The 26,718-nt window shown below is 45.1% G+C and overlaps 5 non-coding genes across 5 annotated transcripts; all 5 read left to right on the forward strand.

The window, feature by feature from the left end:
* The first annotated feature begins 1,584 nt into the window (after positions 1–1,584).
* Positions 1,585–1,657, forward strand: TRNAA-UGC (transfer RNA alanine (anticodon UGC)). The gene has a single exon. It is a non-coding gene; the product is annotated as a tRNA-Ala (tRNA).
* Positions 1,658–6,314: 4,657 nt separating this feature from the next.
* Positions 6,315–6,387, forward strand: TRNAA-UGC (transfer RNA alanine (anticodon UGC)). The gene has a single exon. It is a non-coding gene; the product is annotated as a tRNA-Ala (tRNA).
* A 6,664-nt stretch (positions 6,388–13,051) lies between these two features.
* TRNAA-UGC (transfer RNA alanine (anticodon UGC)) lies at positions 13,052–13,124 on the forward strand. Its single transcript has one exon. It is a non-coding gene; the product is annotated as a tRNA-Ala (tRNA).
* Positions 13,125–15,753: 2,629 nt separating this feature from the next.
* Positions 15,754–15,826, forward strand: TRNAA-UGC (transfer RNA alanine (anticodon UGC)). The gene has a single exon. It is a non-coding gene; the product is annotated as a tRNA-Ala (tRNA).
* Positions 15,827–18,453: 2,627 nt separating this feature from the next.
* TRNAA-UGC (transfer RNA alanine (anticodon UGC)) lies at positions 18,454–18,526 on the forward strand. Its single transcript has one exon. It is a non-coding gene; the product is annotated as a tRNA-Ala (tRNA).
* The last annotated feature ends 8,192 nt before the right edge of the window (positions 18,527–26,718 follow it).

Here is a 26,718-nt window from a genome sequence, read left to right on the forward strand (position 1 = left end):
TCCTCCTCACAATTCTTGACTCCTAGCATGTTAGAAAATGGTAAAACCTATGGGTAACCTATACTTTTACAACACCTGGCACCCCGCAAGCTCCACACTCTTCCTTTCCTTACGGCAGAGAGACATCCATACTTAAAAAAAAAAAAAAAAAAAAAGCTTTAATACAACCGGTTTACCAACATGTGTAAATCACACCTGTGGTGTCTCAAGCACCACCACCCGGCGGCACAAATGGGGAATTAGCTCAAATGGTAGAGCGCTCGCTTTGCATGCGAGAAGTAGCGGGATCGATGCCCGCATTCTCCAATAGTTTTGATTGCAGATCTTCTCAAAACACGGGACATTTTTCCTCTCGTTGCTTGCTCATGAAACATATTTGCAAGCTTAGGAAACAGGCAGTGGCAAGCTTAGAAGGCAAGCTTAGAAAGCAAGCAACAGCAGAGTGGCGCAGCGGAAGCGTGCTGGGCCCATAACCCAGAGGTCGATGGATCGAAACCATCCTCTGCTAAGTGCTCTTATCCAGCTTTTTAAATCTCAATTTCTCATACTACCCATTGTCTCTACTTCAACAGAGTGGGGCAGGTGTAGACCTCTGGGCCAACAACCAAAAAAGCCAAAGGATCTGCACCATTTCTTCTACATTGCCACTTTCTTAGCCTGATTTGGGGATTTTTTTTTCCTCCTCACAATTCTTGACTCCTAGCATGTTAGAAAATGGTAAAACCTATGGGTAACCTATACTTTTACAACACCTGGCACCCCGCAAGCTCCACACTCTTCCTTTCCTTACGGCAGAGAGACATCCATACTTAAAAAAAAAAAAAAAAAAAACTTTAATACAACCGGTTTACCAACATGTGTAAATCACACCTGTGGTGTCTCAAGCACCACCACCCGGCGGCACAAATGGGGAATTAGCTCAAATGGTAGAGCGCTCGCTTTGCATGCGAGAAGTAGCGGGATCGATGCCCGCATTCTCCAATAGTTTTGATTGCAGATCTTCTCAAAACACGGGACATTTTTCCTCTCGTTGCTTGCTCATGAAACATATTTGCAAGCTTAGGAAACAGGCAGTGGCAAGCTTAGAAGGCAAGCTTAGAAAGCAAGCAACAGCAGAGTGGCGCAGCGGAAGCGTGCTGGGCCCATAACCCAGAGGTCGATGGATCGAAACCATCCTCTGCTAAGTGCTCTTATCCAGCTTTTTAAATCTCAATTTCTCATACTACCCATTGTCTCTACTTCAACAGAGGGGGGCAGGTGTAGACCTCTGGGCCAACAACCAAAAAAGCCAAAGGATCTGCACCATTTCTTCTACATTGCCACTTTCTTAGCCTGATTTGGGGATTTTTTTTTCCTCCTCACAATTCTTGACTCCTAGCATGTTAGAAAATGGTAAAACCTATGGGTAACCTATACTTTTACAACACCTGGCACCCCGCAAGCTCCACACTCTTCCTTTCCTTACGGCAGAGAGACATCCATACTTAAAAAAAAAAAAAAAAAAAAGCTTTAATACAACCGGTTTACCAACATGTGTAAATCACACCTGTGGTGTCTCAAGCACCACAACCCGGCGGCACAAATGGGGAATTAGCTCAAATGGTAGAGCGCTCGCTTTGCAAGCGAGAAGTAGCGGGATCGATGCCCGCATTCTCCAATAGTTTTGATTGCAGATCTTCTCAAAACACGGGACATTTTTCCTCTCGTTGCTTGCTCATGAAACATATTTGCAAGCTTAGGAAACAGGCAGTGGCAAGCTTAGAAGGCAAGCTTAGAAAGCAAGCAACAGCAGAGTGGCGCAGCGGAAGCGTGCTGGGCCCATAACCCAGAGGTCGATGGATCGAAACCATCCTCTGCTAAGTGCTCTTATCCAGCTTTTTAAATCTCAATTTCTCATACTACCCATTGTCTCTACTTCAACAGAGGGGGGCAGGTGTAGACCTCTGGGCCAACAACCAAAAAAGCCAAAGGATCTGCACCATTTCTTCTACATTGCCACTTTCTTAGCCTGATTTGTGGATTTTTTTTTCCTCCTCACAATTCTTGACTCCTAGCATGTTAGAAAATGGTAAAACCTATGGGTAACCTATACTTTTACAACACCTGGCACCCCGCAAGCTCCACACTCTTCCTTTCCTTACGGCAGAGAGACATCCATACTTAAAAAAAAAAAAAAAAAAAAACTTTAATACAACCGGTTTACCAACATGTGTAAATCACACCTGTGGTGTCTCAAGCACCACCACCCGGCAGCACAAATGGGGAATTAGCTCAAATGGTAGAGCGCTCGCTTTGCATGCGAGAAGTAGCGGGATCGATGCCCGCATTCTCCAATAGTTTTGATTGCAGATCTTCTCAAAACACGGGACATTTTTCCTCTCGTTGCTTGCTCATGAAACATATTTGCAAGCTTAGGAAACAGGCAGTGGCAAGCTTAGAAGGCAAGCTTAGAAAGCAAGCAACAGCAGAGTGGCGCAGCGGAAGCGTGCTGGGCCCATAACCCAGAGGTCGATGGATCGAAACCATCCTCTGCTAAGTGCTCTTATCCAGCTTTTTAAATCTCAATTTCTCATACTACCCATTGTCTCTACTTCAACAGAGGGGGGCAGGTGTAGACCTCTGGGCCAACAACCAAAAAAGCCAAAGGATCTGCACCATTTCTTCTACATTGCCACTTTCTTAGCCTGATTTGGGGATTTTTTTTTCCTCCTCACAATTCTTGACTCCTAGCATGTTAGAAAATGGTAAAACCTATGGGTAACCTATACTTTTACAACACCTGGCACCCCGCAAGCTCCACACTCTTCCTTTCCTTACGGCAGAGAGACATCCATACTTAAAAAAAAAAAAAAAAAAAAAGCTTTAATACAACCGGTTTACCAACATGTGTAAATCACACCTGTGGTGTCTCAAGCACCACCACCCGGCGGCACAAATGGGGAATTAGCTCAAATGGTAGAGCGCTCGCTTTGCATGCGAGAAGTAGCGGGATCGATGCCCGCATTCTCCAATAGTTTTGATTGCAGATCTTCTCAAAACACGGGACATTTTTCCTCTCGTTGCTTGCTCATGAAACATATTTGCAAGCTTAGGAAACAGGCAGTGGCAAGCTTAGAAGGCAAGCTTAGAAAGCAAGCAACAGCAGAGTGGCGCAGCGGAAGCGTGCTGGGCCCATAACCCAGAGGTCGATGGATCGAAACCATCCTCTGCTAAGTGCTCTTATCCAGCTTTTTAAATCTCAATTTCTCATACTACCCATTGTCTCTACTTCAACAGAGGGGGGCAGGTGTAGACCTCTGGGCCAACAACCAAAAAAGCCAAAGGATCTGCACCATTTCTTCTACATTGCCACTTTCTTAGCCTGATTTGGGGATTTTTTTTTCCTCCTCACAATTCTTGACTCCTAGCATGTTAGAAAATGGTAAAACCTATGGGTAACCTATACTTTTACAACACCTGGCACCCCGCAAGCTCCACACTCTTCCTTTCCTTACGGCAGAGAGACATCCATACTTAAAAAAAAAAAAAAAAAAAAACTTTAATACAACCGGTTTACCAACATGTGTAAATCACACCTGTGGTGTCTCAAGCACCACAACCCGGCGGCACAAATGGGGAATTAGCTCAAATGGTAGAGCGCTCGCTTTGCATGCGAGAAGTAGCGGGATCGATGCCTGCATTCTCCAATAGTTTTGATTGCAGATCTTCTCAAAACACGGGACATTTTTCCTCTCGTTGCTTGCTCATGAAACATATTTGCAAGCTTAGGAAACAGGCAGTGGCAAGCTTAGAAGGCAAGCTTAGAAGGCAAGCAACAGCAGAGTGGCGCAGCGGAAGCGTGCTGGGCCCATAACCCAGAGGTCGATGGATCGAAACCATCCTCTGCTAAGTGCTCTTATCCAGCTTTTTAAATCTCAATTTCTCATACTACCCATTGTCTCTACTTCAACAGAGGGGGGCAGGTGTAGACCTCTGGGCCAACAACCAAAAAAGCCAAAGGATCTGCACCATTTCTTCTACATTGCCACTTTCTTAGCCTGATTTGTGGATTTTTTTTTCCTCCTCACAATTCTTGACTCCTAGCATGTTAGAAAATGGTAAAACCTATGGGTAACCTATACTTTTACAACACCTGGCACCCCGCAAGCTCCACACTCTTCCTTTCCTTACGGCAGAGAGACATCCATACTTAAAAAAAAAAAAAAAAAAAAACTTTAATACAACCGGTTTACCAACATGTGTAAATCACACCTGTGGTGTCTCAAGCACCACCACCCGGCAGCACAAATGGGGAATTAGCTCAAATGGTAGAGCGCTCGCTTTGCATGCGAGAAGTAGCGGGATCGATGCCCGCATTCTCCAATAGTTTTGATTGCAGATCTTCTCAAAACACGGGACATTTTTCCTCTCGTTGCTTGCTCATGAAACATATTTGCAAGCTTAGGAAACAGGCAGTGGCAAGCTTAGAAGGCAAGCTTAGAAAGCAAGCAACAGCAGAGTGGCGCAGCGGAAGCGTGCTGGGCCCATAACCCAGAGGTCGATGGATCGAAACCATCCTCTGCTAAGTGCTCTTATCCAGCTTTTTAAATCTCAATTTCTCATACTACCCATTGTCTCTACTTCAACAGAGGGGGGCAGGTGTAGACCTCTGGGCCAACAACCAAAAAAGCCAAAGGATCTGCACCATTTCTTCTACATTGCCACTTTCTTAGCCTGATTTGGGGATTTTTTTTTCCTCCTCACAATTCTTGACTCCTAGCATGTTAGAAAATGGTAAAACCTATGGGTAACCTATACTTTTACAACACCTGGCACCCCGCAAGCTCCACACTCTTCCTTTCCTTACGGCAGAGAGACATCCATACTTAAAAAAAAAAAAAAAAAAAAAGCTTTAATACAACCGGTTTACCAACATGTGTAAATCACACCTGTGGTGTCTCAAGCACCACCACCCGGCGGCACAAATGGGGAATTAGCTCAAATGGTAGAGCGCTCGCTTTGCATGCGAGAAGTAGCGGGATCGATGCCCGCATTCTCCAATAGTTTTGATTGCAGATCTTCTCAAAACACGGGACATTTTTCCTCTCGTTGCTTGCTCATGAAACATATTTGCAAGCTTAGGAAACAGGCAGTGGCAAGCTTAGAAGGCAAGCTTAGAAAGCAAGCAACAGCAGAGTGGCGCAGCGGAAGCGTGCTGGGCCCATAACCCAGAGGTCGATGGATCGAAACCATCCTCTGCTAAGTGCTCTTATCCAGCTTTTTAAATCTCAATTTCTCATACTACCCATTGTCTCTACTTCAACAGAGGGGGGCAGGTGTAGACCTCTGGGCCAACAACCAAAAAAGCCAAAGGATCTGCACCATTTCTTCTACATTGCCACTTTCTTAGCCTGATTTGGGGATTTTTTTTTCCTCCTCACAATTCTTGACTCCTAGCATGTTAGAAAATGGTAAAACCTATGGGTAACCTATACTTTTACAACACCTGGCACCCCGCAAGCTCCACACTCTTCCTTTCCTTACGGCAGAGAGACATCCATACTTAAAAAAAAAAAAAAAAAAAAACTTTAATACAACCGGTTTACCAACATGTGTAAATCACACCTGTGGTGTCTCAAGCACCACAACCCGGCGGCACAAATGGGGAATTAGCTCAAATGGTAGAGCGCTCGCTTTGCATGCGAGAAGTAGCGGGATCGATGCCTGCATTCTCCAATAGTTTTGATTGCAGATCTTCTCAAAACACGGGACATTTTTCCTCTCGTTGCTTGCTCATGAAACATATTTGCAAGCTTAGGAAACAGGCAGTGGCAAGCTTAGAAGGCAAGCTTAGAAGGCAAGCAACAGCAGAGTGGCGCAGCGGAAGCGTGCTGGGCCCATAACCCAGAGGTCGATGGATCGAAACCATCCTCTGCTAAGTGCTCTTATCCAGCTTTTTAAATCTCAATTTCTCATACTACCCATTGTCTCTACTTCAACAGAGGGGGGCAGGTGTAGACCTCTGGGCCAACAACCAAAAAAGCCAAAGGATCTGCACCATTTCTTCTACATTGCCACTTTCTTAGCCTGATTTGTGGATTTTTTTTTCCTCCTCACAATTCTTGACTCCTAGCATGTTAGAAAATGGTAAAACCTATGGGTAACCTATACTTTTACAACACCTGGCACCCCGCAAGCTCCACACTCTTCCTTTCCTTACGGCAGAGAGACATCCATACTTAAAAAAAAAAAAAAAAGCTTTAATACAACCGGTTTACCAACATGTGTAAATCACACCTGTGGTGTCTCAAGCACCACAACCCGGCGGCACAAATGGGGAATTAGCTCAAATGGTAGAGCGCTCGCTTTGCAAGCGAGAAGTAGCGGGATCGATGCCCGCATTCTCCAATAGTTTTGATTGCAGATCTTCTCAAAACACGGGACATTTTTCCTCTCGTTGCTTGCTCATGAAACATATTTGCAAGCTTAGGAAACAGGCAGTGGCAAGCTTAGAAGGCAAGCTTAGAAAGCAAGCAACAGCAGAGTGGCGCAGCGGAAGCGTGCTGGGCCCATAACCCAGAGGTCGATGGATCGAAACCATCCTCTGCTAAGTGCTCTTATCCAGCTTTTTAAATCTCAATTTCTCATACTACCCATTGTCTCTACTTCAACAGAGGGGGGCAGGTGTAGACCTCTGGGCCAACAACCAAAAAAGCCAAAGGATCTGCACCATTTCTTCTACATTGCCACTTTCTTAGCCTGATTTGTGGATTTTTTTTTCCTCCTCACAATTCTTGACTCCTAGCATGTTAGAAAATGGTAAAACCTATGGGTAACCTATACTTTTACAACACCTGGCACCCCGCAAGCTCCACACTCTTCCTTTCCTTACGGCAGAGAGACATCCATACTTAAAAAAAAAAAAAAAAGCTTTAATACAACCGGTTTACCAACATGTGTAAATCACACGTGTGGTGTCTCAAGCACCACAACCCGGCGGCACAAATGGGGAATTAGCTCAAATGGTAGAGCGCTCGCTTTGCATGCGAGAAGTAGCGGGATCGATGCCCGCATTCTCCAATAGTTTTGATTGCAGATCTTCTCAAAACACGGGACATTTTTCCTCTCGTTGCTTGCTCATGAAACATATTTGCAAGCTTAGGAAACAGGCAGTGGCAAGCTTAGAAGGCAAGCTTACAAGGCAAGCAACAGCAGAGTGGCGCAGCGGAAGCGTGCTGGGCCCATAACCCAGAGGTCGATGGATCGAAACCATCCTCTGCTAAGTGCTCTTATCCAGCTTTTTAAATCTCAATTTCTCATACTACCCATTGTCTCTACTTCAACAGAGGGGGGCAGGTGTAGACCTCTGGGCCAACAACCAAAAAAGCCAAAGGATCTGCACCATTTCTTCTACATTGCCACTTTCTTAGCCTGATTTGGGGATTTTTTTTTCCTCCTCACAATTCTTGACTCCTAGCATGTTAGAAAATGGTAAAACCTATGGGTAACCTATACTTTTACAACACCTGGCACCCCGCAAGCTCCACACTCTTCCTTTCCTTACGGCAGAGTGACATCCATACTTAAAAAAAAAAAAAAAAGCTTTAATACAACCGGTTTACCAACATGTGTAAATCACACCTGTGGTGTCTCAAGCACCACAATCCGGCAGTACAAATGGGGAATTAGCTCAAATGGTAGAGCGCTCGCTTTGCATGCGAGAAGTAGCGGGATCGATGCCCGCATTCTCCAATAGTTTTGATTGCAGATCTTCTCAAAACACGGGACATTTTTCCTCTCGTTGCTTGCTCATGAAACATATTTGCAAGCTTAGGAAACAGGCAGTGGCAAGCTTAGAAGGCAAGCTTAGAAGGCAAGCAACAGCAGAGTGGCGCAGCGGAAGCGTGCTGGGCCCATAACCCAGAGGTCGATGGATCGAAACCATCCTCTGCTAAGTGCTCTTATCCAGCTTTTTAAATCTCAATTTCTCATACTACCCATTGTCTCTACTTCAACAGAGGGGGGCAGGTGTAGACCTCTGGGCCAACAACCAAAAAAGCCAAAGGATCTGCACCATTTCTTCTACATTGCCACTTTCTTAGCCTGATTTGGGGATTTTTTTTTCCTCCTCACAATTCTTGACTCCTAGCATGTTAGAAAATGGTAAAACCTATGGGTAACCTATACTTTTACAACACCTGGCACCCCGCAAGCTCCACACTCTTCCTTTCCTTACGGCAGAGAGACATCCATACTTAAAAAAAAAAAAAAAAAAAGCTTTAATACAACCGGTTTACCAACATGTGTAAATCACACCTGTGGCGTCTCAAGCACCACAGCCCAGCGGCACAAATGGGGAATTAGCTCAAATGGTAGAGCGCTCGCTTTGCATGCGAGAAGTAGCGGGATCGATGCCCGCATTCTCCAATAGTTTTGATTGCAGATCTTCTCAAAACACGGGACATTTTTCCTCTCGTTGCTTGCTCATGAAACATATTTGCAAGCTTAGGAAACAGGCAGTGGCAAGCTTAGAAGGCAAGCTTAGAAGGCAAGCAACAGCAGAGTGGCGCAGCGGAAGCGTGCTGGGCCCATAACCCAGAGGTCGATGGATCGAAACCATCCTCTGCTAAGTGCTCTTATCCAGCTTTTTAAATCTCAATTTCTCATACTACCCATTGTCTCTACTTCAACAGAGGGGGGCAGGTGTAGACCTCTGGGCCAACAACCAAAAAAGCCAAAGGATCTGCACCATTTCTTCTACATTGCCACTTTCTTAGCCTGATTTGGGGATTTTTTTTTCCTCCTCACAATTCTTGACTCCTAGCATGTTAGAAAATGGTAAAACCTATGGGTAACCTATACTTTTACAACACCTGGCACCCTGCAAGCTCCACACTCTTCCTTTCCTTACGGCAGAGTGACATCCATACTTAAAAAAAAAAAAAAAAAAGCTTTAATACAACCGGTTTACCAACATGGGTAAATCACACCTGTGGTGTCTCAAGCACCACAACCCGGCAGCACAAATGGGGAATTAGCTCAAATGGTAGAGCGCTCGCTTTGCATGCGAGAAGTAGCGGGATCGATGCCCGCATTCTCCAATAGTTTTGATTGCAGATCTTCTCAAAACACGGGACATTTTTCCTCTCGTTGCTTGCTCATGAAACATATTTGCAAGCTTAGGAAACAGGCAGTGGCAAGCTTAGAAGGCAAGCTTAGAAGGCAAGCAACAGCAGAGTGGCGCAGCGGAAGCGTGCTGGGCCCATAACCCAGAGGTCGATGGATCGAAACCATCCTCTGCTAAGTGCTCTTATCCAGCTTTTTAAATCTCAATTTCTCATACTACCCATTGTCTCTACTTCAACAGAGGGGGGCAGGTGTAGACCTCTGGGCCAACAACCAAAAAAGCCAAAGGATCTGCACCATTTCTTCTACATTGCCACTTTCTTAGCCTGATTTGGGGATTTTTTTTTCCTCCTCACAATTCTTGACTCCTAGCATGTTAGAAAATGGTAAAACCTATGGGTAACCTATACTTTTACAACACCTGGCACCCCGCAAGCTCCACACTCTTCCTTTCCTTACGGCAGAGAGACATCCATACTTAAAAAAAAAAAAAAAAGCTTTAATACAACCGGTTTACCAACATGTGTAAATCACACCTGTGGTGTCTCAAGCACCACAACCCGGCGGCACAAATGGGGAATTAGCTCAAATGGTAGAGCGCTCGCTTTGCATGCGAGAAGTAGCGGGATCGATGCCCGCATTCTCCAATAGTTTTGATTGCAGATCTTCTCAAAACACGGGACATTTTTCCTCTCGTTGCTTGCTCATGAAACATATTTGCAAGCTTAGGAAACAGGCAGTGGCAAGCTTAGAAGGCAAGCTTACAAGGCAAGCAACAGCAGAGTGGCGCAGCGGAAGCGTGCTGGGCCCATAACCCAGAGGTCGATGGATCGAAACCATCCTCTGCTAAGTGCTCTTATCCAGCTTTTTAAATCTCAATTTCTCATACTACCCATTGTCTCTACTTCAACAGAGGGGGGCAGGTGTAGACCTCTGGGCCAACAACCAAAAAAGCCAAAGGATCTGCACCATTTCTTCTACATTGCCACTTTCTTAGCCTGATTTGGGGATTTTTTTTTCCTCCTCACAATTCTTGACTCCTAGCATGTTAGAAAATGGTAAAACCTATGGGTAACCTATACTTTTACAACACCTGGCACCCCGCAAGCTCCACACTCTTCCTTTCCTTACGGCAGAGTGACATCCATACTTAAAAAAAAAAAAAAAAAGCTTTAATACAACCGGTTTACCAACATGTGTAAATCACACCTGTGGTGTCTCAAGCACCACAATCCGGCAGTACAAATGGGGAATTAGCTCAAATGGTAGAGCGCTCGCTTTGCATGCGAGAAGTAGCGGGATCGATGCCCGCATTCTCCAATAGTTTTGATTGCAGATCTTCTCAAAACACGGGACATTTTTCCTCTCGTTGCTTGCTCATGAAACATATTTTCAAGCTTAGGAAACAGGCAGTGGCAAGCTTAGAAGGCAAGCTTAGAAGGCAAGCAACAGCAGAGTGGCGCAGCGGAAGCGTGCTGGGCCCATAACCCAGAGGTCGATGGATCGAAACCATCCTCTGCTAAGTGCTCTTATCCAGCTTTTTAAATCTCAATTTCTCATACTACCCATTGTCTCTACTTCAACAGAGGGGGGCAGGTGTAGACCTCTGGGCCAACAACCAAAAAAGCCAAAGGATCTGCACCATTTCTTCTACATTGCCACTTTCTTAGCCTGATTTGGGGATTTTTTTTTCCTCCTCACAATTCTTGACTCCTAGCATGTTAGAAAATGGTAAAACCTATGGGTAACCTATACTTTTACAACACCTGGCACCCCGCAAGCTCCACACTCTTCCTTTCCTTACGGCAGAGAGACATCCATACTTAAAAAAAAAAAAAAAAAAAACTTTAATACAACCGGTTTACCAACATGTGTAAATCACACCTGTGGTGTCTCAAGCACCACCACCCGGCGGCACAAATGGGGAATTAGCTCAAATGGTAGAGCGCTCGCTTTGCATGCGAGAAGTAGCGGGATCGATGCCCGCATTCTCCAATAGTTTTGATTGCAGATCTTCTCAAAACACGGGACATTTTTCCTCTCGTTGCTTGCTCATGAAACATATTTGCAAGCTTAGGAAACAGGCAGTGGCAAGCTTAGAAGGCAAGCTTAGAAAGCAAGCAACAGCAGAGTGGCGCAGCGGAAGCGTGCTGGGCCCATAACCCAGAGGTCGATGGATCGAAACCATCCTCTGCTAAGTGCTCTTATCCAGCTTTTTAAATCTCAATTTCTCATACTACCCATTGTCTCTACTTCAACAGAGGGGGGCAGGTGTAGACCTCTGGGCCAACAACCAAAAAAGCCAAAGGATCTGCACCATTTCTTCTACATTGCCACTTTCTTAGCCTGATTTGGGGATTTTTTTTTCCTCCTCACAATTCTTGACTCCTAGCATGTTAGAAAATGGTAAAACCTATGGGTAACCTATACTTTTACAACACCTGGCACCCCGCAAGCTCCACACTCTTCCTTTCCTTACGGCAGAGAGACATCCATACTTAAAAAAAAAAAAAAAAAAAAGCTTTAATACAACCGGTTTACCAACATGTGTAAATCACACCTGTGGTGTCTCAAGCACCACCACCCGGCGGCACAAATGGGGAATTAGCTCAAATGGTAGAGCGCTCGCTTTGCATGCGAGAAGTAGCGGGATCGATGCCCGCATTCTCCAATAGTTTTGATTGCAGATCTTCTCAAAACACGGGACATTTTTCCTCTCGTTGCTTGCTCATGAAACATATTTGCAAGCTTAGGAAACAGGCAGTGGCAAGCTTAGAAGGCAAGCTTAGAAGGCAAGCAACAGCAGAGTGGCGCAGCGGAAGCGTGCTGGGCCCATAACCCAGAGGTCGATGGATCGAAACCATCCTCTGCTAAGTGCTCTTATCCAGCTTTTTAAATCTCAATTTCTCATACTACCCATTGTCTCTACTTCAACAGAGGGGGGCAGGTGTAGACCTCTGGGCCAACAACCAAAAAAGCCAAAGGATCTGCACCATTTCTTCTACATTGCCACTTTCTTAGCCTGATTTGGGGATTTTTTTTTCCTCCTCACAATTCTTGACTCCTAGCATGTTAGAAAATGGTAAAACCTATGGGTAACCTATACTTTTACAACACCTGGCACCCCGTAAGCTCCACACTCTTCCTTTCCTTACGGCAGAGTGACATCCATACTTAAAAAAAAAAAAAAAAAAAAACTTTAATACAACCGGTTTACCAACATGTGTAAATCACACCTGTGGTGTCTCAAGCACCACAACCCGGCGGCACAAATGGGGAATTAGCTCAAATGGTAGAGCGCTCGCTTTGCATGCGAGAAGTAGCTGGATCGATGCCTGCATTCTCCAATAGTTTTGATTGCAGATCTTCTCAAAACACGGGACATTTTTCCTCTCGTTGCTTGCTCATGAAACATATTTGCAAGCTTAGGAAACAGGCAGTGGCAAGCTTAGAAGGCAAGCTTAGAAGCCAAGCAACAGCAGAGTGGCGCAGCGGAAGCGTGCTGGGCCCATAACCCAGAGGTCGATGGATCGAAACCATCCTCTGCTAAGTGCTCTTATCCAGCTTTTTAAATCTCAATTTCTCATACTACCCATTGTCTCTACTTCAACAGAGGGGGGCAGGTGTAGACCTCTGGGCCAACAACCAAAAAAGCCAAAGGATCTGCACCATTTCTTCTACATTGCCACTTTCTTAGCCTGATTTGTGGATTTTTTTTTCCTCCTCACAATTCTTGACTCCTAGCATGTTAGAAAATGGTAAAACCTATGGGTAACCTATACTTTTACAACACCTGGCACCCCGCAAGCTCCACACTCTTCCTTTCCTTACGGCAGAGAGACATCCATACTTAAAAAAAAAAAAAAAAGCTTTAATACAACCGGTTTACCAACATGTGTAAATCACACCTGTGGTGTCTCAAGCACCACAACCCGGCGGCACAAATGGGGAATTAGCTCAAATGGTAGAGCGCTCGCTTTGCAAGCGAGAAGTAGCGGGATCGATGCCCGCATTCTCCAATAGTTTTGATTGCAGATCTTCTCAAAACACGGGACATTTTTCCTCTCGTTGCTTGCTCATGAAACATATTTGCAAGCTTAGGAAACAGGCAGTGGCAAGCTTAGAAGGCAAGCTTAGAAAGCAAGCAACAGCAGAGTGGCGCAGCGGAAGCGTGCTGGGCCCATAACCCAGAGGTCGATGGATCGAAACCATCCTCTGCTAAGTGCTCTTATCCAGCTTTTTAAATCTCAATTTCTCATACTACCCATTGTCTCTACTTCAACAGAGGGGGGCAGGTGTAGACCTCTGGGCCAACAACCAAAAAAGCCAAAGGATCTGCACCATTTCTTCTACATTGCCACTTTCTTAGCCTGATTTGTGGATTTTTTTTTCCTCCTCACAATTCTTGACTCCTAGCATGTTAGAAAATGGTAAAACCTATGGGTAACCTATACTTTTACAACACCTGGCACCCCGCAAGCTCCACACTCTTCCTTTCCTTACGGCAGAGAGACATCCATACTTAAAAAAAAAAAAAAAAAAAAACTTTAATACAACCGGTTTACCAACATGTGTAAATCACACCTGTGGTGTCTCAAGCACCACCACCCGGCGGCACAAATGGGGAATTAGCTCAAATGGTAGAGCGCTCGCTTTGCATGCGAGAAGTAGCGGGATCGATGCCCGCATTCTCCAATAGTTTTGATTGCAGATCTTCTCAAAACACGGGACATTTTTCCTCTCGTTGCTTGCTCATGAAACATATTTGCAAGCTTAGGAAACAGGCAGTGGCAAGCTTAGAAGGCAAGCTTAGAAAGCAAGCAACAGCAGAGTGGCGCAGCGGAAGCGTGCTGGGCCCATAACCCAGAGGTCGATGGATCGAAACCATCCTCTGCTAAGTGCTCTTATCCAGCTTTTTAAATCTCAATTTCTCATACTACCCATTGTCTCTACTTCAACAGAGGGGGGCAGGTGTAGACCTCTGGGCCAACAACCAAAAAAGCCAAAGGATCTGCACCATTTCTTCTACATTGCCACTTTCTTAGCCTGATTTGGGGATTTTTTTTTCCTCCTCACAATTCTTGACTCCTAGCATGTTAGAAAATGGTAAAACCTATGGGTAACCTATACTTTTACAACACCTGGCACCCCGCAAGCTCCACACTCTTCCTTTCCTTACGGCAGAGAGACATCCATACTTAAAAAAAAAAAAAAAAAAAAAGCTTTAATACAACCGGTTTACCAACATGTGTAAATCACACCTGTGGTGTCTCAAGCACCACCACCCGGCGGCACAAATGGGGAATTAGCTCAAATGGTAGAGCGCTCGCTTTGCATGCGAGAAGTAGCGGGATCGATGCCCGCATTCTCCAATAGTTTTGATTGCAGATCTTCTCAAAACACGGGACATTTTTCCTCTCGTTGCTTGCTCATGAAACATATTTGCAAGCTTAGGAAACAGGCAGTGGCAAGCTTAGAAGGCAAGCTTAGAAAGCAAGCAACAGCAGAGTGGCGCAGCGGAAGCGTGCTGGGCCCATAACCCAGAGGTCGATGGATCGAAACCATCCTCTGCTAAGTGCTCTTATCCAGCTTTTTAAATCTCAATTTCTCATACTACCCATTGTCTCTACTTCAACAGAGGGGGGCAGGTGTAGACCTCTGGGCCAACAACCAAAAAAGCCAAAGGATCTGCACCATTTCTTCTACATTGCCACTTTCTTAGCCTGATTTGGGGATTTTTTTTTCCTCCTCACAATTCTTGACTCCTAGCATGTTAGAAAATGGTAAAACCTATGGGTAACCTATACTTTTACAACACCTGGCACCCCGCAAGCTCCACACTCTTCCTTTCCTTACGGCAGAGAGACATCCATACTTAAAAAAAAAAAAAAAAAAAAAACTTTAATACAACCGGTTTACCAACATGTGTAAATCACACCTGTGGTGTCTCAAGCACCACAACCCGGCGGCACAAATGGGGAATTAGCTCAAATGGTAGAGCGCTCGCTTTGCATGCGAGAAGTAGCGGGATCGATGCCTGCATTCTCCAATAGTTTTGATTGCAGATCTTCTCAAAACACGGGACATTTTTCCTCTCGTTGCTTGCTCATGAAACATATTTGCAAGCTTAGGAAACAGGCAGTGGCAAGCTTAGAAGGCAAGCTTAGAAGGCAAGCAACAGCAGAGTGGCGCAGCGGAAGCGTGCTGGGCCCATAACCCAGAGGTCGATGGATCGAAACCATCCTCTGCTAAGTGCTCTTATCCAGCTTTTTAAATCTCAATTTCTCATACTACCCATTGTCTCTACTTCAACAGAGGGGGGCAGGTGTAGACCTCTGGGCCAACAACCAAAAAAGCCAAAGGATCTGCACCATTTCTTCTACATTGCCACTTTCTTAGCCTGATTTGTGGATTTTTTTTTCCTCCTCACAATTCTTGACTCCTAGCATGTTAGAAAATGGTAAAACCTATGGGTAACCTATACTTTTACAACACCTGGCACCCCGCAAGCTCCACACTCTTCCTTTCCTTACGGCAGAGAGACATCCATACTTAAAAAAAAAAAAAAAAGCTTTAATACAACCGGTTTACCAACATGTGTAAATCACACCTGTGGTGTCTCAAGCACCACAACCCGGCGGCACAAATGGGGAATTAGCTCAAATGGTAGAGCGCTCGCTTTGCAAGCGAGAAGTAGCGGGATCGATGCCCGCATTCTCCAATAGTTTTGATTGCAGATCTTCTCAAAACACGGGACATTTTTCCTCTCGTTGCTTGCTCATGAAACATATTTGCAAGCTTAGGAAACAGGCAGTGGCAAGCTTAGAAGGCAAGCTTAGAAAGCAAGCAACAGCAGAGTGGCGCAGCGGAAGCGTGCTGGGCCCATAACCCAGAGGTCGATGGATCGAAACCATCCTCTGCTAAGTGCTCTTATCCAGCTTTTTAAATCTCAATTTCTCATACTACCCATTGTCTCTACTTCAACAGAGGGGGGCAGGTGTAGACCTCTGGGCCAACAACCAAAAAAGCCAAAGGATCTGCACCATTTCTTCTACATTGCCACTTTCTTAGCCTGATTTGTGGATTTTTTTTTCCTCCTCACAATTCTTGACTCCTAGCATGTTAGAAAATGGTAAAACCTATGGGTAACCTATACTTTTACAACACCTGGCACCCCGCAAGCTCCACACTCTTCCTTTCCTTACGGCAGAGAGACATCCATACTTAAAAAAAAAAAAAAAAAAAAACTTTAATACAACCGGTTTACCAACATGTGTAAATCACACCTGTGGTGTCTCAAGCACCACCACCCGGCGGCACAAATGGGGAATTAGCTCAAATGGTAGAGCGCTCGCTTTGCATGCGAGAAGTAGCGGGATCGATGCCCGCATTCTCCAATAGTTTTGATTGCAGATCTTCTCAAAACACGGGACATTTTTCCTCTCGTTGCTTGCTCATGAAACATATTTGCAAGCTTAGGAAACAGGCAGTGGCAAGCTTAGAAGGCAAGCTTAGAAAGCAAGCAACAGCAGAGTGGCGCAGTGGAAGCGTGCTGGGCCCATAACCCAGAGGTCGATGGATCGAAACCATCCTCTGCTAAGTGCTCTTATCCAGCTTTTTAAATCTCAATTTCTCATACTACCCATTGTCTCTACTTCAACAGAGGGGGGCAGGTGTAGACCTCTGGGCCAACAACCAAAAAAGCCAAAGGATCTGCACCATTTCTTCTACATTGCCACTTTCTTAGCCTGATTTGGGGATTTTTTTTTCCTCCTCACAATTCTTGACTCCTAGCATGTTAGAAAATGGTAAAACCTATGGGTAACCTATACTTTTACAACACCTGGCACCCCGCAAGCTCCACACTCTTCCTTTCCTTACGGCAGAGAGACATCCATACTTAAAAAAAAAAAAAAAAAAAAGCTTTAATACAACCGGTTTACCAACATGTGTAAATCACACCTGTGGTGTCTCAAGCACCACCACCCGGCGGCACAAATGGGGAATTAGCTCAAATGGTAGAGCGCTCGCTTTGCATGCGAGAAGTAGCGGGATCGATGCCCGCATTCTCCAATAGTTTTGATTGCAGATCTTCTCAAAACACGGGACATTTTTCCTCTCGTTGCTTGCTCATGAAACATATTTGCAAGCTTAGGAAACAGGCAGTGGCAAGCTTAGAAGGCAAGCTTAGAAAGCAAGCAACAGCAGAGTGGCGCAGCGGAAGCGTGCTGGGCCCATAACCCAGAGGTCGATGGATCGAAACCATCCTCTGCTAAGTGCTCTTATCCAGCTTTTTAAATCTCAATTTCTCATACTACCCATTGTCTCTACTTCAACAGAGGGGGGCAGGTGTAGACCTCTGGGCCAACAACCAAAAAAGCCAAAGGATCTGCACCATTTCTTCTACATTGCCACTTTCTTAGCCTGATTTGGGGATTTTTTTTTCCTCCTCACAATTCTTGACTCCTAGCATGTTAGAAAATGGTAAAACCTATGGGTAACCTATACTTTTACAACACCTGGCACCCCGCAAGCTCCACACTCTTCCTTTCCTTACGGCAGAGAGACATCCATACTTAAAAAAAAAAAAAAAAAAAAACTTTAATACAACCGGTTTACCAACATGTGTAAATCACACCTGTGGTGTCTCAAGCACCACAACCCGGCGGCACAAATGGGGAATTAGCTCAAATGGTAGAGCGCTCGCTTTGCATGCGAGAAGTAGCGGGATCGATGCCTGCATTCTCCAATAGTTTTGATTGCAGATCTTCTCAAAACACGGGACATTTTTCCTCTCGTTGCTTGCTCATGAAACATATTTGCAAGCTTAGGAAACAGGCAGTGGCAAGCTTAGAAGGCAAGCTTAGAAGGCAAGCAACAGCAGAGTGGCGCAGCGGAAGCGTGCTGGGCCCATAACCCAGAGGTCGATGGATCGAAACCATCCTCTGCTAAGTGCTCTTATCCAGCTTTTTAAATCTCAATTTCTCATACTACCCATTGTCTCTACTTCAACAGAGGGGGGCAGGTGTAGACCTCTGGGCCAACAACCAAAAAAGCCAAAGGATCTGCACCATTTCTTCTACATTGCCACTTTCTTAGCCTGATTTGTGGATTTTTTTTTCCTCCTCACAATTCTTGACTCCTAGCATGTTAGAAAATGGTAAAACCTATGGGTAACCTATACTTTTACAACACCTGGCACCCCGCAAGCTCCACACTCTTCCTTTCCTTACGGCAGAGAGACATCCATACTTAAAAAAAAAAAAAAAAGCTTTAATACAACCGGTTTACCAACATGTGTAAATCACACCTGTGGTGTCTCAAGCACCACAACCCGGCGGCACAAATGGGGAATTAGCTCAAATGGTAGAGCGCTCGCTTTGCAAGCGAGAAGTAGCGGGATCGATGCCCGCATTCTCCAATAGTTTTGATTGCAGATCTTCTCAAAACACGGGACATTTTTCCTCTCGTTGCTTGCTCATGAAACATATTTGCAAGCTTAGGAAACAGGCAGTGGCAAGCTTAGAAGGCAAGCTTAGAAAGCAAGCAACAGCAGAGTGGCGCAGCGGAAGCGTGCTGGGCCCATAACCCAGAGGTCGATGGATCGAAACCATCCTCTGCTAAGTGCTCTTATCCAGCTTTTTAAATCTCAATTTCTCATACTACCCATTGTCTCTACTTCAACAGAGGGGGGCAGGTGTAGACCTCTGGGCCAACAACCAAAAAAGCCAAAGGATCTGCACCATTTCTTCTACATTGCCACTTTCTTAGCCTGATTTGTGGATTTTTTTTTCCTCCTCACAATTCTTGACTCCTAGCATGTTAGAAAATGGTAAAACCTATGGGTAACCTATACTTTTACAACACCTGGCACCCCGCAAGCTCCACACTCTTCCTTTCCTTACGGCAGAGAGACATCCATACTTAAAAAAAAAAAAAAAAGCTTTAATACAACCGGTTTACCAACATGTGTAAATCACACGTGTGGTGTCTCAAGCACCACAACCCGGCGGCACAAATGGGGAATTAGCTCAAATGGTAGAGCGCTCGCTTTGCATGCGAGAAGTAGCGGGATCGATGCCCGCATTCTCCAATAGTTTTGATTGCAGATCTTCTCAAAACACGGGACATTTTTCCTCTCGTTGCTTGCTCATGAAACATATTTGCAAGCTTAGGAAACAGGCAGTGGCAAGCTTAGAAGGCAAGCTTACAAGGCAAGCAACAGCAGAGTGGCGCAGCGGAAGCGTGCTGGGCCCATAACCCAGAGGTCGATGGATCGAAACCATCCTCTGCTAAGTGCTCTTATCCAGCTTTTTAAATCTCAATTTCTCATACTACCCATTGTCTCTACTTCAACAGAGGGGGGCAGGTGTAGACCTCTGGGCCAACAACCAAAAAAGCCAAAGGATCTGCACCATTTCTTCTACATTGCCACTTTCTTAGCCTGATTTGGGGATTTTTTTTTCCTCCTCACAATTCTTGACTCCTAGCATGTTAGAAAATGGTAAAACCTATGGGTAACCTATACTTTTACAACACCTGGCACCCCGCAAGCTCCACACTCTTCCTTTCCTTACGGCAGAGTGACATCCATACTTAAAAAAAAAAAAAAAAAGCTTTAATACAACCGGTTTACCAACATGTGTAAATCACACCTGTGGTGTCTCAAGCACCACAATCCGGCAGTACAAATGGGGAATTAGCTCAAATGGTAGAGCGCTCGCTTTGCATGCGAGAAGTAGCGGGATCGATGCCCGCATTCTCCAATAGTTTTGATTGCAGATCTTCTCAAAACACGGGACATTTTTCCTCTCGTTGCTTGCTCATGAAACATATTTGCAAGCTTAGGAAACAGGCAGTGGCAAGCTTAGAAGGCAAGCTTAGAAGGCAAGCAACAGCAGAGTGGCGCAGCGGAAGCGTGCTGGGCCCATAACCCAGAGGTCGATGGATCGAAACCATCCTCTGCTAAGTGCTCTTATCCAGCTTTTTAAATCTCAATTTCTCATACTACCCATTGTCTCTACTTCAACAGAGGGGGGCAGGTGTAGACCTCTGGGCCAACAACCAAAAAAGCCAAAGGATCTGCACCATTTCTTCTACATTGCCACTTTCTTAGCCTGATTTGGGGATTTTTTTTTCCTCCTCACAATTCTTGACTCCTAGCATGTTAGAAAATGGTAAAACCTATGGGTAACCTATACTTTTACAACACCTGGCACCCCGCAAGCTCCACACTCTTCCTTTCCTTACGGCAGAGAGACATCCATACTTAAAAAAAAAAAAAAAAAAGCTTTAATACAACCGGTTTACCAACATGTGTAAATCACACCTGTGGCGTCTCAAGCACCACAGCCCAGCGGCACAAATGGGGAATTAGCTCAAATGGTAGAGCGCTCGCTTTGCATGCGAGAAGTAGCGGGATCGATGCCCGCATTCTCCAATAGTTTTGATTGCAGATCTTCTCAAAACACGGGACATTTTTCCTCTCGTTGCTTGCTCATGAAACATATTTGCAAGCTTAGGAAACAGGCAGTGGCAAGCTTAGAAGGCAAGCTTAGAAGGCAAGCAACAGCAGAGTGGCGCAGCGGAAGCGTGCTGGGCCCATAACCCAGAGGTCGATGGATCGAAACCATCCTCTGCTAAGTGCTCTTATCCAGCTTTTTAAATCTCAATTTCTCATACTACCCATTGTCTCTACTTCAACAGAGGGGGGCAGGTGTAGACCTCTGGGCCAACAACCAAAAAAGCCAAAGGATCTGCACCATTTCTTCTACATTGCCACTTTCTTAGCCTGATTTGGGGATTTTTTTTTCCTCCTCACAATTCTTGACTCCTAGCATGTTAGAAAATGGTAAAACCTATGGGTAACCTATACTTTTACAACACCTGGCACCCTGCAAGCTCCACACTCTTCCTTTCCTTACGGCAGAGTGACATCCATACTTAAAAAAAAAAAAAAAAAAGCTTTAATACAACCGGTTTACCAACATGTGTAAATCACACCTGTGGTGTCTCAAGCACCACAACCCGGCGGCACAAATGGGGAATTAGCTCAAATGGTAGAGCGCTCGCTTTGCATGCGAGAAGTAGCGGGATCGATGCCCGCATTCTCCAATAGTTTTGATTGCAGATCTTCTCAAAACACGGGACATTTTTCCTCTCGTTGCTTGCTCATGAAACATATTTGCAAGCTTAGGAAACAGGCAGTGGCAAGCTTAGAAGGCAAGCTTACAAGGCAAGCAACAGCAGAGTGGCGCAGCGGAAGCGTGCTGGGCCCATAACCCAGAGGTCGATGGATCGAAACCATCCTCTGCTAAGTGCTCTTATCCAGCTTTTTAAATCTCAATTTCTCATACTACCCATTGTCTCTACTTCAACAGAGGGGGGCAGGTGTAGACCTCTGGGCCAACAACCAAAAAAGCCAAAGGATCTGCACCATTTCTTCTACATTGCCACTTTCTTAGCCTGATTTGGGGATTTTTTTTTCCTCCTCACAATTCTTGACTCCTAGCATGTTAGAAAATGGTAAAACCTATGGGTAACCTATACTTTTACAACACCTGGCACCCCGCAAGCTCCACACTCTTCCTTTCCTTACGGCAGAGTGACATCCATACTTAAAAAAAAAAAAAAAAAGCTTTAATACAACCGGTTTACCAACATGTGTAAATCACACCTGTGGTGTCTCAAGCACCACAATCCGGCAGTACAAATGGGGAATTAGCTCAAATGGTAGAGCGCTCGCTTTGCATGCGAGAAGTAGCGGGATCGATGCCCGCATTCTCCAATAGTTTTGATTGCAGATCTTCTCAAAACACGGGACATTTTTCCTCTCGTTGCTTGCTCATGAAACATATTTGCAAGCTTAGGAAACAGGCAGTGGCAAGCTTAGAAGGCAAGCTTAGAAGGCAAGCAACAGCAGAGTGGCGCAGCGGAAGCGTGCTGGGCCCATAACCCAGAGGTCGATGGATCGAAACCATCCTCTGCTAAGTGCTCTTATCCAGCTTTTTAAATCTCAATTTCTCATACTACCCATTGTCTCTACTTCAACAGAGGGGGGCAGGTGTAGACCTCTGGGCCAACAACCAAAAAAGCCAAAGGATCTGCACCATTTCTTCTACATTGCCACTTTCTTAGCCTGATTTGGGGATTTTTTTTTCCTCCTCACAATTCTTGACTCCTAGCATGTTAGAAAATGGTAAAACCTATGGGTAACCTATACTTTTACAACACCTGGCACCCCGCAAGCTCCACACTCTTCCTTTCCTTACGGCAGAGAGACATCCATACATAAAAAAAAAAAAAAAAAGCTTTAATACAACCGGTTTACCAACATGTGTAAATCACACCTGTGGTGTCTCAAGCACCACAATCCGGCAGTACAAGTGGGGAATTAGCTCAAATGGTAGAGCGCTCGCTTTGCATGCGAGAAGTAGCGGGATCGATGCCCGCATTCTCCAATAGTTTTGATTGCAGATCTTCTCAAAACACGGGACATTTTTCCTCTCGTTGCTTGCTCATGAAACATATTTGCAAGCTTAGGAAACAGGCAGTGGCAAGCTTAGAAGGCAAGCTTAGAAGGCAAGCAACAGCAGAGTGGCGCAGCGGAAGCGTGCTGGGCCCATAACCCAGAGGTCGATGGATCGAAACCATCATCTGCTAAGTGCTCTTATCCAGCTTTTTAAATCTCAATTTCTCATACTACCCATTGTCTCTACTTCAACAGAGGGGGGCAGGTGTAGACCTCTGGGCCAACAACCAAAAAAGCCAAAGGATCTGCACCATTTCTTCTACATTGCCACTTTCTTAGCCTGATTTGGGGATTTTTTTTTCCTCCTCACAATTCTTGACTCCTAGCATGTTAGAAAATGGTAAAACCTATGGGTAACCTATACTTTTACAACACCTGGCACCCCGCAAGCTCCACACTCTTCCTTTCCTTACGGCAGAGAGACATCCATACTTAAAAAAAAAAAAAAAAAAAAGCTTTAATACAACCGGTTTACCAACATGTGTAAATCACACCTGTGGTGTCTCAAGCACCACAACCCGGCGGCACAAATGGGGAATTAGCTCAAATGGTAGAGCGCTCGCTTTGCATGCGAGAAGTAGCGGGATCGATGCCCGCATTCTCCAATAGTTTTGATTGCAGATCTTCTCAAAACACGGGACATTTTTCCTCTCGTTGCTTGCTCATGAAACATATTTGCAAGCTTAGGAAACAGGCAGTGGCAAGCTTAGAAGGCAAGCTTAGAAGGCAAGCAACAGCAGAGTGGCGCAGCGGAAGCGTGCTGGGCCCATAACCCAGAGGTCGATGGATCGAAACCATCCTCTGCTAAGTGCTCTTATCCAGCTTTTTAAATCTCAATTTCTCATACTACCCATTGTCTCTACTTCAACAGAGGGGGGCAGGTGTAGACCTCTGGGCCAACAACCAAAAAAGCCAAAGGATCTGCACCATTTCTTCTACATTGCCACTTTCTTAGCCTGATTTGGGGATTTTTTTTTCCTCCTCACAATTCTTGACTCCTAGCATGTTAGAAAATGGTAAAACCTATGGGTAACCTATACTTTTACAACACCTGGCACCCCGCAAGCTCCACACTCTTCCTTTCCTTACGGCAGAGAGACATCCATACTTAAAAAAAAAAAAAAAAGCTTTAATACAACCGGTTTACCAACATGTGTAAATCACACCTGTGGTGTCTCAAGCACCACAACCCGGCGGCACAAATGGGGAATTAGCTCAAATGGTAGAGCGCTCGCTTTGCATGCGAGAAGTAGCGGGATCGATGCCCGCATTCTCCAATAGTTTTGATTGCAGATCTTCTCAAAACACGGGACATTTTTCCTCTCGTTGCTTGCTCATGAAACATATTTGCAAGCTTAGGAAACAGGCAGTGGCAAGCTTAGAAGGCAAGCTTACAAGGCAAGCAACAGCAGAGTGGCGCAGCGGAAGCGTGCTGGGCCCATAACCCAGAGGTCGATGGATCGAAACCATCCTCTGCTAAGTGCTCTTATCCAGCTTTTTAAATCTCAATTTCTCATACTACCCATTGTCTCTACTTCAACAGAGGGGGGCAGGTGTAGACTTCTGGGCCAACAACCAAAAAAGCCAAAGGATCTGCACCATTTCTTCTACATTGCCACTTTCTTAGCCTGATTTGGGGATTTTTTTTTCCTCCTCACAATTCTTGACTCCTAGCATGTTAGAAAATGGTAAAACCTATGGGTAACCTATACTTTTACAACACCTGGCACCCCGCAAGCTCCACACTCTTCCTTTCCTTACGGCAGAGTGACATCCATACTTAAAAAAAAAAAAAAAAAGCTTTAATACAACCGGTTTACCAACATGTGTAAATCACACCTGTGGTGTCTCAAGCACCACAATCCGGCAGTACAAATGGGGAATTAGCTCAAATGGTAGAGCGCTCGCTTTGCATGCGAGAAGTAGCGGGATCGATGCCCGCATTCTCCAATAGTTTTGATTGCAGATCTTCTCAAAACACGGGACATTTTTCCTCTCGTTGCTTGCTCATGAAACATATTTGCAAGCTTAGGAAACAGGCAGTGGCAAGCTTAGAAGGCAAGCTTAGAAGGCAAGCTTAGAAGGCAAGCAACAGCAGAGTGGCGCAGCGGAAGCGTGCTGGGCCCATAACCCAGAGGTCGATGGATCGAAACCATCCTCTGCTAAGTGCTCTTATCCAGCTTTTTAAATCTCAATTTCTCATACTACCCATTGTCTCTACTTCAACAGAGGGGGGCAGGTGTAGACCTCTGGGCCAACAACCAAAAAAGCCAAAGGATCTGCACCATTTCTTCTACATTGCCACTTTCTTAGCCTGATTTGGGGATTTTTTTTTCCTCCTCACAATTCTTGACTCCTAGCATGTTAGAAAATGGTAAAACCTATGGGTAACCTATACTTTTACAACACCTGGCACCCTGCAAGCTCCACACTCTTCCTTTCCTTACGGCAGAGTGACATCCATACTTAAAAAAAAAAAAAAAAAAGCTTTAATACAACCGGTTTACCAACATGGGTAAATCACACCTGTGGTGTCTCAAGCACCACAACCCGGCAGTACAAATGGGGAATTAGCTCAAATGGTAGAGCGCTCGCTTTGCATGCGAGAAGTAGCGGGATCGATGCCCGCATTCTCCAATAGTTTTGATTGCAGATCTTCTCAAAACACGGGACATTTTTCCTCTCGTTGCTTGCTCATGAAACATATTTGCAAGCTTAGGAAACAGGCAGTGGCAAGCTTAGAAGGCAAGCTTAGAAGGCAAGCAACAGCAGAGTGGCGCAGCGGAAGCGTGCTGGGCCCATAACCCAGAGGTCGATGGATCGAAACCATCCTCTGCTAAGTGCTCTTATCCAGCTTTTTAAATCTCAATTTCTCATACTACCCATTGTCTCTACTTCAACAGAGGGGGGCAGGTGTAGACCTCTGGGCCAACAACCAAAAAAGCCAAAGGATCTGCACCATTTCTTCTACATTGCCACTTTCTTAGCCTGATTTGGGGATTTTTTTTTCCTCCTCACAATTCTTGACTCCTAGCATGTTAGAAAATGGTAAAACCTATGGGTAACCTATACTTTTACAACACCTGGCACCCCGCAAGCTCCACACTCTTCCTTTCCTTACGGCAGAGAGACATCCATACATAAAAAAAAAAAAAAAAAGCTTTAATACAACCGGTTTACCAACATGTGTAAATCACACCTGTGGTGTCTCAAGCACCACAATCCGGCAGTACAAATGGGGAATTAGCTCAAATGGTAGAGCGCTCGCTTTGCATGCGAGAAGTAGCGGGATCGATGCCCGCATTCTCCAATAGTTTTGATTGCAGATCTTCTCAAAACACGGGACATTTTTCCTCTCGTTGCTTGCTCATGAAACATATTTGCAAGCTTAGGAAACAGGCAGTGGCAAGCTTAGAAGGCAAGCTTAGAAGGCAAGCAACAGCAGAGTGGCGCAGCGGAAGCGTGCTGGGCCCATAACCCAGAGGTCGATGGATCGAAACCATCCTCTGCTAACTGCTCTTATCCAGCTTTTTAAATCTCAATTTCTCATACTACCCATTGTCTCTACTTCAACAGAGGGGGGCAGGTGTAGACCTCTGGGCCAACAACCAAAAAAGCCAAAGGATCTGCACCATTTCTTCTACATTGCCACTTTCTTAGCCTGATTTGGGGATTTTTTTTTCCTCCTCACAATTCTTGACTCCTAGCATGTTAGAAAATGGTAAAACCTATGGGTAACCTATACTTTTACAACACCTGGCACCCCGCAAGCTCCACACTCTTCCTTTCCTTACGGCAGAGAGACATCCATACTTAAAAAAAAAAAAAAAAAAAAAGCTTTAATACAACCGGTTTACCAACATGTGTAAATCACACCTGTGGTGTCTCAAGCACCACAATCCGGCAGTACAAATGGGGAATTAGCTCAAATGGTAGAGCGCTCGCTTTGCATGCGAGAAGTAGCGGGATCGATGCCCGCATTCTCCAATAGTTTTGATTGCAGATCTTCTCAAAACACGGGACATTTTTCCTCTCGTTGCTTGCTCATGAAACATATTTGCAAGCTTAGGAAACAGGCAGTG

The sequence above is a fragment of the Rhinoderma darwinii genome, chromosome 4, assembly GCF_050947455.1.
Source record: "Rhinoderma darwinii isolate aRhiDar2 chromosome 4, aRhiDar2.hap1, whole genome shotgun sequence".
Lineage (NCBI taxonomy): Eukaryota > Metazoa > Chordata > Amphibia > Anura > Rhinodermatidae > Rhinoderma > Rhinoderma darwinii.